Source organism: Labeo rohita, chromosome 6, assembly GCF_022985175.1.
Source record: "Labeo rohita strain BAU-BD-2019 chromosome 6, IGBB_LRoh.1.0, whole genome shotgun sequence".
In the NCBI taxonomy this organism is placed as follows: Eukaryota; Metazoa; Chordata; class Actinopteri; order Cypriniformes; family Cyprinidae; genus Labeo; species Labeo rohita.
The window spans coordinates 10,696,947-10,707,774 of NC_066874.1; the positions used below are offsets into that span (position 1 = coordinate 10,696,947).

The 10,828-nt window shown below is 34.9% G+C and overlaps 1 long non-coding RNA gene across 1 annotated transcript; it reads right to left on the reverse strand.

The window, feature by feature from the left end:
- Positions 1 to 951: 951 nt before the first annotated feature.
- LOC127166380 (uncharacterized) lies at positions 952 to 3,155 on the reverse strand. Its single transcript, XR_007827896.1, has 2 exons — positions 2,132 to 3,155; positions 952 to 1,701 (listed from the first exon to the last, which is right to left on the reverse strand). It is a non-coding gene; the product is annotated as an uncharacterized LOC127166380 (long non-coding RNA).
- Between the last annotated feature and the right edge of the window lie 7,673 nt (positions 3,156 to 10,828).

A 10,828-nucleotide genomic window follows, 5' to 3' on the forward strand; every position in this document is an offset into this window, starting at 1 on the left:
TTCTTCCAAAAATGAAAAGTAGCCAAGATAAACTAAATAAATCTTGCTGCTTTGTTTACGGAGGTGATGTGGGCGTTTACATGTTTGCAGGTCTTATGGATTACCGTAGCGCATTTGGGCGTGATCACATTACATATAATGAGCTCAGGCGGGAAAAACTGTACCTCACGTTTCATACATATTGCTTTATCAGAGAATATTTGTTTTCAATATAATCAATAGCAGTTAAAGCTGTCCTTGATAGCACACATACATCTCGGAGATGTCTATTTGACATCTGTATTTACATCTGCAGGATGTATTTTTTAGGGTGTCTATAGGTCTATAGGATGTTTCCAATCAGATGTCAAACAGACGTCTATTACTCACTAAAAAAATGTTGGGTTAAAAATAACCCAACTAGTAACCCAACTATGGGTTGGTATAGCACCTTCCCATCTATGGGTTATTTTAACCCAATGAATTGGGTTAAAATCCAGTTGGGTTAAAAGTAACCCAACAGTTGAGTTAATTATTTAGATTCATTTATATCAGTTTTTATTTATTTATTTATTTTTTTTATAAAAATACACTATAACACTACTTTGTTTTCAAATAAATATTTTATTTAAATATGCAAATATTTTTTTTACAAATATATTTTTAAATGTAAAACAGTCATACTGCAAATGTTTACAAAATAAGTGTACAAGAATGTGAAAATATAATACATTCAAAACACAAATATGCACACACAACTGACATATTTTCAAGATGTACACTGAATTCAAAACCAACTATTCAAAACTAATGTTTATTTATCTGATTCTGGTCCACAAAACCTGTCATAAGGGTCAAGTTTTTTTGTATTTAAATATAAACATCATCTGAAAGCTCAATAAATAAGCTTTCTATTAATATGTGGTTTGATAGGATAGAACAACTATTTGAAAATCTGGAATCTGAGGGTGCAAAAAAATCTAAATATTGAGAAAATTGCCTTTAAAGTTGTCCAAGTGAAGTTATTAGCAACACATATTACTAATAATAAATTCAGTTTCAATATACTTATGGTAGGAGATTTACAAAATATCTCCATGGAACATGATCTTTACTTAATATTCTAATGATTTTTGGCATGAAAGAAAATTTGATAATTTTGACCCATACAATGCAATTTTGGCTATTTCTACAAATGTACCCATGATACTTATGACCGGTTTTGTTGTCCAGGGTCATAAATGTGTATCAATTCATATTTATTTATATCAACACATACACAAATGTGCACAAATAAAACAAACATAACATACAAACTTTTATCAATAAAACAAAAATAAAAAATCATAAACACAAGTAATAATAATAATAATAATAATAATAATAAAACAAAGTAAATCTGCTGGCTGCTGGACTTGCTGATAATCAGCAACATAAAAAGTTTTTACGGATCAATAAATACAAAGTTTCTAAGGAAGAGGTAATGTGTTGAAAGAACTCCTGGAATATTAAAGACTGTGTGCTGCAAATGGGTGCAGAGGAGCTTTGGGTAGTAGATGTCATAAATGTAGAAATGTCTGAAACACAGATCCACTGCTTGTAGTAAGGTCTTCTGTTCCACTGTTTCACCGTTGAAAATGCTAAAAACTTCTTCTCTTGGAGTTAGTGCAGCAATGCTGGTGTCATCCGGTCGCATAAAACTTCCTTCATTGACTCCTTCCTCTGTGATAAGATGAAGCAGAAGAAGAAACATTTTACAGATAAACTAGAAACATTTTTTCATAATTGTTGGAAAACCTACACTACTAATCAGAAGTTTTTGAACAGTAAGATTTTTAAAGTTATTTAAAGAATTCTTTTCTACTCACTAAGCCTGTATTTATTTGATCCAAAATACAGTAAAAGCAGTAATATTGTGAAATATTTTTACTATTTTAAATAACTGCTTTCTATTTTAAAAGCTTTGAAAAGACTGGACAATTACATTTTAAATATATTCAAATAGAAAGCGGTTATTTTAAATGCTGTATTTTGGATGAAATAAATGCAGGCTTAGACAGAAGGGAATTCTTTAAAAACATTAAAAATCTTGCTGTCCAAAAACTTTTGACTGGTAATGTATATGGATCACTAATATAAATAGTTTACTTACCTTGAAATATTTCAGTTAATTGGCATGTGGATGTTTAATGTATGAGATTCCACTGTTGTAATTTTTCCTTCACTGAAGAACCCAATGTCTAAAAATAAGTATAAACACATTTAGTACACATTTAAAAAAACATGCAAATCTGTCATAGCTTTATAATAGAAATGGCTGTAATTAGAGGCGAATCTAATATATGCATAACAATATTCAATATAAATAAACCATAAAAACACATTTAGTGTTATTCCAATTAGTGCTCGCTTTCCAAACAACTGACGCTTGCCTTGTTTTGACCAGCAGGCGTCGCCGTTGTGTCACGAACGATTGGAAGCAGTGAATCATTTTGCGAATTAAGCGATTCGTTTAATTGATTCGAAACTTTGAAAAGCTTCGTTTCTCCCATCACGTCTTGCTTTTGGGAAATGTGATTATTTGTAGACTTTTCTAAACAGAGAATTAACTGAATTTGAGCGCATCTCTCTGAGCTGCCGCTGAGCTAAGGTTACATACTGGACCGAAGTTGAAAGGTTCGTGCGGCGCGGTTTAAATCAACAATGTCTCATTTAACATTAGCCATTTCCCATATAAAGTTAAATGTGATAACCATTAATGCGACCAAACAAACTGTAGTCAGAAACCGTATGTCTAGAACCCTTCATCAGCTGTAAAATAATACTAAACCTGTAGTAATGGTAGACGGTGATTTCAGTAATATAAGTAGTCCTGTATACATTCCACCATACATTATTAACTTTAGGTTACTGTAATACATCTCTAAACAGTTTTACAACTTTCTGCTAATGTTTATTTAATTTATTACTGCTAGCAACCTAACTGGGACAGCTAAGTTAACGTGACGTTATTCGTTTACAATGGAGCTCATTCTCTGCAGTAACGTTACAATACACTGACTAAAGGAAACTACATCTTCGTTAAAAAAAAAACAAACATACAACAACAAAAGTTCAATTTTGAAGTGCATTTCACGTTCTTCGTATAAGTATAATGTTATAAGAGTTATTTAAACCCTATTACTTACCTCACACTGATGCAGCAGCAGCTTCTTCTGTGGTCAGACACTGTCGACCGTTAAAATTTGAACTGTCGCCGCGGGAACCAATTAAACCCAACGCTGGGTTATTATTAAAAACAACCCAACGATGTTTAAAAAAAATAACCCAACGTTTTAGAAAATAACCCAACACAGTGACCCAATATGTGTAACCCATCTATTGGGTTAAAAAAATAACCCATCTATTTTTACTGTGTAGATGTCTTTAAGATGTTTATGATTTAGAATGTATGTAAAACTGACATCTTACAGACCAGCGACGTCTGTCAGATGTTTGTACACAGCAGATGCTTTCCAGATCAAGTGATCTTTAACAGTCATCTTGAGCTATCTGGGGTAATAATGGCATTTCATTGCAGATTTGGCAAACTATCCAGTGCATTATGATTTGCACTCTGGAGGTTTCTATTTTAACTCGTTTTGCTTTGAGTTGAGCAATGTAGCCAATCACAGAGATATCTGATTTCTTGAACCCAACAGCCAATCAGAGGCGTGTAAGTTAGAATCCACTCAGTGCTCCAATTGTCAGAGTTTTTGGAGTCTGAGAAATCATCTCATTATAACAAAATGTAAACGTGATGTAAATAAGAAATTCATTGTGCGGTGTGGAGAATTTCATTGATTATAAGGTAATTTTCTGAGATTACGATGAACTAAGATGAATGACAGCTTTTTAAACGGAGCGCTCTTTGCGCCATAGCAATGGATGCCACTACAACCTTGAGATATATATATTAAGGTTAGAGCACAAGTTGTGGAATTCAGACTAACCACATACAATGCAGATGCTATGTAAAATGGCCAGTCTACTAAAAAATGTAAATTCTCATTTTCACTCATACATCATTACAAACCTGTATGCATATCTTTCTTCTGTGCAACATAAAAGTTGGTAACCAAACAGTTTCCTATTGATTTTTTGGCTATTCTATGGACCAACATTCTTCAACAAGTCTTCTTTTGAGTTCCACAGAAGAAATTCAGTCATTCAGGTGACACGATGGGAAATAAATAGTGACAGAATTTTCAGACTATCCCTTTAAAACGAGAAGCTTTTTGTCACATAGTGGGATCTCAAAGGTTAGTGATTGCCTGCTAAAGTGAAAGAGGGCTTCAGGATGTCATGGATGGGATTATGTGGCTTTTCATTGCTGTAGGCTGATCCTAAATATGAAAAGAACAGGAAGAAAATGGGAAACCAAGATCGAGAGTGGAGGAAAGAGAGAGAATAAGGTGTCCAGGTGCTGGGATTTGGTGTTGAATGTCCACAGAGCGCTTGGGGCAACAGATTTCTCACACCTGATCTGAGGTGTAGTCTCCTCAGAGTATCAGTCTGCAAAGTCTGTTTCTAGTACAAGGTCACTCATTTACCAGGTTCAGCAGTAGCTGTGTCTCATTTCAAGGCTATGCCTTCGAAGGTCACATTTATCGGCTGCATACGTCATTTCATAATAGTAACCATTTTAAAGTTGACTGTTATTTTTTTGTGAGGTGTAATTACTGTACTTTCTTGCTTACTTTGGAATGTAAAGATTACTTTTTATAAATGAGGTAGCCCGGTCACAGTTGGCCAGAATAAATGTTGGTAAGCTAGCAGGTTAAGGCAGGTTATTATTCTTCTAGCCACAATATTAGCTGTGGAAATGGAATGGAATGTTACTTTTATTATCTTGCAAATATATCACATAAACAAAACATTTACTTTAACCTTTTAATGCTAATTGTTACACAGGCTTACTGGTTAGTATTAGCAATTCGAATTTGAGGCTCTGTGGAATTTGGTCAAGTTTTGCCAAGCAGTCACCGCATCAGCATAGGTCAAGGTCAAATCCCTGTTCTTCATTCACATCCCACACTGTTTTGAATTGAATGTGCCCACACTTTTCACACTGTTTCTCTCTTTCTCTCCTTATCACGCTGCCTCTCACTGTGCCAGTGAGTTAGCGAAGCATTAGAGAGTAGTTCTTAATGGCTTTGCATACAATCCTGCACACTTGCTGTAGGCTGGACAGCCACAATGGCCTCACAATTGCCCACTGCTTTAAACAAGAGTCTCGCTACAGCCAAAAGCTGATAAGCCAGGCTGAGCTGCAGCTAGACCTGATGGGAGACAAATAGTCCCTGATAACGAAGTGGATTCCAGATAAAAGTCACTATCCCCCCTATTAGAATGAGGGCTAAAAAAAAGTAAGAGAAGATTTTGAGAAAAGAGACATGCCAGGGAAGAACCGTTGGACCTGAATAAGCCAGTTTAACTGGCCTTATAGGAGATTTGGTGGTGTAATGTTTCCTTAATGCTGTGTGACAGTGAACAAGAGAGACTGTTGTAATGGGATATGTAAGAAACTAAATGTGTTACATGCGTCATTAAGTATGAAGCTTTCACTTCTATCTTTTTCTGTCTTGAAACAGTTTGTCCTTTAGGAGTGTTCAGTTAGTGAGTAAGAGACCAGGAAGGGCACAAAAGTGTAAGTAGTATCATATTAACTTTAAACCTGTCTCCATAAATTACTGTAATGCTTGTGAAAGCAGAAGTCTGAGGGTTTGACGGTAGACCAGAGTGTTATTTACGGACGAGGATGCGTGTAAAGTTTTGGCAGTGGGTGATTCCAAGTTAATACGTGAGCTTTTCAGCATTCCCCTTTCTGATGTAATGCATGATTGTTTTAAGAAGAATGCAAAAAGAGAGGAAAAACATGTTAGGTACTTGAGAAGGCCAAATATAATATTCATCAGCAAAACCACTTCAAACAAGAAAGAAAAAGGTAGCGCTTTAAAATAATGTTAAATGTGTTTACATTAGGTATGAATTAACAATGAACAACAATCTAGGTATTGCTAAATCACCAAGATACTATTGCTACTATTAACTCAAGATATTAAACAAGATATAAATGCTTTAAAAGTATGGTTCATCACTATATTGTGTTAACTATTTTATTAACTGTTGCTAATGTATAGAAGTTATTGTAAAGTGTTACTAATCTTACTGATACTCAACTGTTCTTATGTTACATATACAATAGCTTAAACAGTGGCCCTTAGCGGACATTTTTGGTCATTTTAGACTGAATTTCATTGCACTACATGCAAAATATCGAACCAAGTGGCATCTGCAAACAAACAATAAGAGTTTTTCACTGAACTAACTTTACTAACTAACTTTTTCTGTTTTTAACCAGCTTGTCTCAAGGTTATTTTTCACAAAAGAATGCAGTCAGTTCTGAAGTGCACACAGGTGTCCAAGCTGTATAACCATCCCTGTAGTTCATCACATTGACAAATGAATGTGTTCCACATTTAATAATCAAAAGGTGTCCAAGACCTTTGGTCTTCACTTTTTCAAATTTTGAAGAAAAATAAATAAATAAATAAAAACATAAAAAATATATTTTTTAAAATGTTACATTTTTGTTGTTGTTGTTGTTTTTGTTTTGTTTGATGAATACATGCTGAGATGGTATTTTTTTATATATATATATATATATATATATATATATAATCATTGTTGAATGCTATTTTTGTGAGAATTGTCATACAGTACCATTCAAAAAAAAATGTTACATATTATTTTTATTTTAAAAAAGTGCTGTCCTGTTGAGCTTTTTTATTTGTCAAAGAAACTTGTCAAAATGAAAAAAATGAAATGGTTTCCACAAAGTTATTAAGCAGTAAAAACAGTTGTACACATTGATAATAATATGCATTAGCATTATTAATAACTGAGCTCCAGTTATAAATATGGAAGCCCGTTTTCACCACAGAATAAAAAAGTTAATTGTGACTTTTTATCTCGCAATTCTTTCGACTTTTTTTCTCAGAATTGTGATATATAAACTCACAATTGAGATATAATGTCGCAATTCTAAGAAATAAATAGCAATTCTGAGATATAAACTCGCAATTGCGAGTTAAAAAGTCAGAATTTTGAGATATAAAGTCACAATTATGAATTTTTTTTCAGAATTGTATGATATAAACTCACAGCTGCGAGAAATAAAGTCAGAATTGCGAGATAAAAATGTGCAATTCTGACTTTTTTTCTCACAATTGCGAGTTTTCATCTTCTTACCTTTTTCTCACAATTCTGACTTTTCAAATGAAAATTTGTGAGATATGAACGAATAATAAAGTTTTAAAGTCAAGTTTTGATGGAAAAAAAGACTAATATGTACTCAGAATTGCAAGTTTACATCTCACAACTTATTAACTGACTTAATAATTCACAGCTGGCCAGTAATATATATATATTTATATATATGACTGTCTGCATGTGTGATGGTGGATTTACGCTCCATTGTACCGCACATTATAAGATCATTTTAATATGAATGAAATCTGTGGCTGCGTTTAAACCATGCAGGGAGACAGAAAAACCTCTTACTATGTCTTGAGCTTTCAGAACACAAATGCACCATGTCTTGGAGGCCAGCGCAAGGCCTTTCCCTCATGTTAAAATTCAGCCGTGTTTTTTTTTTTTTTTCTCCGCCAAAGGCCCGAGCTCCAGGCTACGGGTCTCCTGTGAACTCTTTTTCTCCACACAACAACAGCAGTGCCCCAGCCCTTCACTCAAACTCAGACTCCACCCCCACGTCTGTCAGCGACATGAGCAGCCCCCGCTCTCCCTTTATACATCTAGGCACATACGCAGAGGAACAGCCTCAGAGCTCAAAGAAGCCAGCTTCACTGGTGTTGTGAATGCTGAGTAATTCACAGGAAATAGTTAAGTGCAGAATTGCACTATAAAATTAATGTCTTAGCCTGTTTTAAGCTGTTGTTCAGCTGCTTGGTGAAATTTTTATTCTGTTTTCAAAAATGAGATCATCCAAGCACATCAGACAGCATGTCAGAATCATGGCCAAGCGTGTTGGTGCACATAATCACTCTAAGTGTGAAGGAATTCTAATGTCAACATCCAGACGTCAATAGTTTTCTACATTTCTTGCTGTAATTTTCATTTTCAAGATGTCAACATTTTTCTGCTGGTGAAATCCATCAATGTAGCAGAGGGTTATTATTGTATCAAAGGTTAAAACTGTTGGGGAAGAGAAATGACTCTCATTTGTTTCCACATCCACTGCCTAAAAACCCTAGGGGGGGGTAAAGTGTCTCACTCTTTTTTTCCGTCTGTCTCTTATTCCGTTTCTCTTTATTCTATTTCGTCGTTCTCCCAAGTTCACTCTTCCTTGTTCCTCATTTAATATGTCTAAACACAGTGAAACTTCATAGTAACTGATACTGTGGTTACATGCAAATTTTGTACAAATAACCAAGGAAAGGAAATTGTGTGTCATCTCCTTTTTTGTGTGTTGCTGTAAGTTTATCTGATGCCCAGAGAAAAATAATTCACTGTAATAAATTTCTTCCCACCATTGTTCTTCTGCCAAAACAACCCTTTGCTTTTCAGCAAGGACTGTTTTAAGAAAATAATCATGTAGACCTCCTTATCCGCTTTTGCCCGCATCCTCATAATCTCTCAACTGTCTTCAGCATCTCGGTCCAATCAGAGAGATTTCAGCCCGCACACAAACCATGTGAAATTGAACTTGTGGTCTCATTACCAAACAATGGAATTGAAGCATGAGTCAGTGCAATGTTACAGGCTAAACACAGTGAGGTGTTTGAATGGCCCATTAGCTTCTCTCACAGGGTGGTTCCCAGCAGGGTTTATTAATGACCTTAGAGTGCTAATGACCTTTCAGTCTTCACTTTCTGTCTACCTGTAAACTGATCCACCGAAAGCGACTCTATTGTCTGACTCTCAGGGCTCTCTGTATTACTCTCTCTGTCTCACTTGTGCCGTTCTCTCTGGCACAGTGTTAGCATTGCCACCTTTAAGAGGGGCTCAGAGAATATCCCAGATGATAAATAACAGCATTAACACAAAAACATACAGTCTGACCTTAGGAGAAGTGTTCTCCTGAATCACTCAGTGGAAACTGAACTCTGTAGGCAGCGCAGCTGAGTTTGACTGGAAAAGTCTTAGTGGAAAGAACAAATCTAAATTTGTTTCCTGGAACAAGGTTCTGTACTAACTTTAAGGCAAGTGACAAATGTTTGTTCAGGAAGTCTAAAGGCCAAGAGTCACATTAAAATAATAATAATGATTTCAAGAAGAAAGTTGTAATATCAAGAAGAAAATCAGATGTAAACATAATACAAAGAAAGTAAAGTCACATTTATTCTGTTTCACTATAATGGATAATGGTGTTAAAAGGAACACTTTGCATTAACCTTTTGTACAACATTAAAAATGCTTCTAATGAAAGTATAGATGCCAAAAAAGAACATTTTTCTGTCTACGGCAGCAGAAAAACAGTTTTTCCTCATAGTGAATATCCAGCCCATATGAAGATGCCGTGAAAGGTCATTCATTCACTTTCGGTTTGTTATATTCACTCTTATGGTTCATCTTTACAGATATTGAAAAATGCAGCTGTCTAACAAAAGGATGTGAAAGAAAGTTCACTGGAATTCGATTTAGAGGTAATTTTTGCTGCTGTTTATGAAATCATCTAAATGAGGTACATGGTTTCCGAGAGATGTGTCATGACCAGAAAAATGTGTTTAGCAACAAGAACCTTCTGTCTTTTAATTAAATGCAGTAAGTAACACTGTTTAACATGTTTGAACACATGTAGTAAACAAATCAGGTTATATTTCTATATTTTCCTTTGATTCCTGTGATTCAGGGGATTCCCAAGTCATAATACTCTCCTTCCAAAACAGTAAAGTGTTTGTGAAAATCATAAATTGGTGCTTCATATCATCTGTTTTACGAGAGAGAATAAGCCTTGTTATTTTCTGAGGACTTTCCACAAGAACGGTAATAATGCCTTCTCTAATTTGCACTGTCTAGAAACCCAGTCAGGCAACAACAACAGGCTATATTTGAAACAAACACCTGGACATTCTTCAAAACTACAAAGGAGAAGCACAGAAAACGAGGCTCCTGGAACAGTTGGTATGGATTAAACAAAATTCCCTTCTCTCTGAACCAAACTCACTAAAGATACAGAATGCGTCTGGCCGCCCTGGAGATTTAAGTACACACAAAGGCATACACAACCCATATGAACCCCCACAGGCTCAGTAAAGTAATGCCTGTTCATCATAACAATATAAGCCATATGGGCAGGTTTCCACTAAAAATGAGTTGTAAATTCACAGCATCCTCGCTTTGATCATATGTAAGTTTTAATGTAGGCTTAAGCTAAATATAAATGCACAGGGTTTGTTTTAGAAACAAATGCAAATGAAGAGTTCAGATGCAAAACCAGCTAAAAGCCATCTTGGTCAAAAATGAGATAATGATACTGAGTAAATGCTCCTGACACATAGTATATGTCCATTAAATACTTTTACTTCAAACTCGCTAAATTCCAGCCTCAGCCCAATCAGAAGTACCAGTACTTACATAGAAACCTATACAACGTAGCCAGAAACAAATGCTCATTTTAAAGAAATACGTCAGATGGATTTAGAGGCTTTTGCATCTGAACTCATTTATTAACATTATTAAATGCATCATGTATTATGAAATGTGATTTTGGACCAAAAAACCGGTCTGGGTATATTTGTAGCAATAGCCAAAAATACATTGTATGGGTCAAAATTATCAATTTTCT